Source organism: Nanorana parkeri, unplaced genomic scaffold (assembly GCF_000935625.1).
Source record: "Nanorana parkeri isolate BGI_ZX_2015 unplaced genomic scaffold, ASM93562v1 scaffold1354, whole genome shotgun sequence".
Lineage (NCBI taxonomy): Eukaryota > Metazoa > Chordata > Amphibia > Anura > Dicroglossidae > Nanorana > Nanorana parkeri.
This window is the reverse complement of record NW_017307622.1, coordinates 117647-118451: the sequence shown is the minus strand read 5'-3', so window position 1 is coordinate 118451 and position 805 is coordinate 117647. Positions and strand designations below refer to the sequence as shown.

The 805-nt window shown below is 34.0% G+C and overlaps 1 protein-coding gene across 1 annotated transcript in view; it reads right to left on the bottom strand.

Moving 5' to 3' along the window:
* The window catches only part of SPAG17 (sperm associated antigen 17), a 92090-nt gene that overhangs the window by 86862 nt on the left and 4423 nt on the right, over window positions 1-805 (bottom strand). The gene's annotated exons all lie outside the window — the stretch shown is intronic.

Genomic DNA, 805 nt, shown 5'->3' with positions numbered 1-805 from the left:
AATGAACTCGGATCACACTGATCCAGCACGTTATTATTCTGAGTTGCCCCACTCAAGCGGCGGCCATATTGAGTGGGGCACGTGAGATTAATAACGTGCTGGATGAGTGTGATCCGAGTTCATTTTATGACGTCATTGCTGTGCTGTATGTGTATAGGTCATTGCTGTGCTGTATGTGTATAGGCCAATGTAGTTGGATCTGTATGTGCGTTATCATTAATCGAAATTAATTGATTAAAAAAATTTTGATTAATCGAACACGAAAATTGTAATCATTACCAGCCCTATTTTATTTAAAAATGTATTTTATTTGTAAAATCAGTTTATAAGTCCGTTCTGGGCAGTTCCTCATTTATTTGTACCATATCTGGTGCAAATATTTGAGTGAAATCTATATTTTTAGAGAATATTACTAGAGTTGCAAAGAAGAAGAGGTTTTCTAGCGTGCTCGTTATACGACAAATCGTGCGACTGTACAGTAAATGCGGTCTGCCCATCAACCTTACGATTATCCTACGATCGCGGGATCACCCGCAATTATGGTACGATAACCGTCAGGTGTATGGGCACCTTTACATTGACGTCTCTCAAGCCAATCTCTTCACTGAGCTTTCATCATCATCATCATCATCATCATCATCATCATCATCATCATCCATAAATGATGAATAAATATTCTAGTGGTATTATATTATTGTAAGTAGTATTAATACATTTTAATTAATATTATATTTTTTATTATTATTTGTATATTATTAATATTATTACTGTATTGTTTTTTTCTTTGCAAAAATAGTTTTTATTA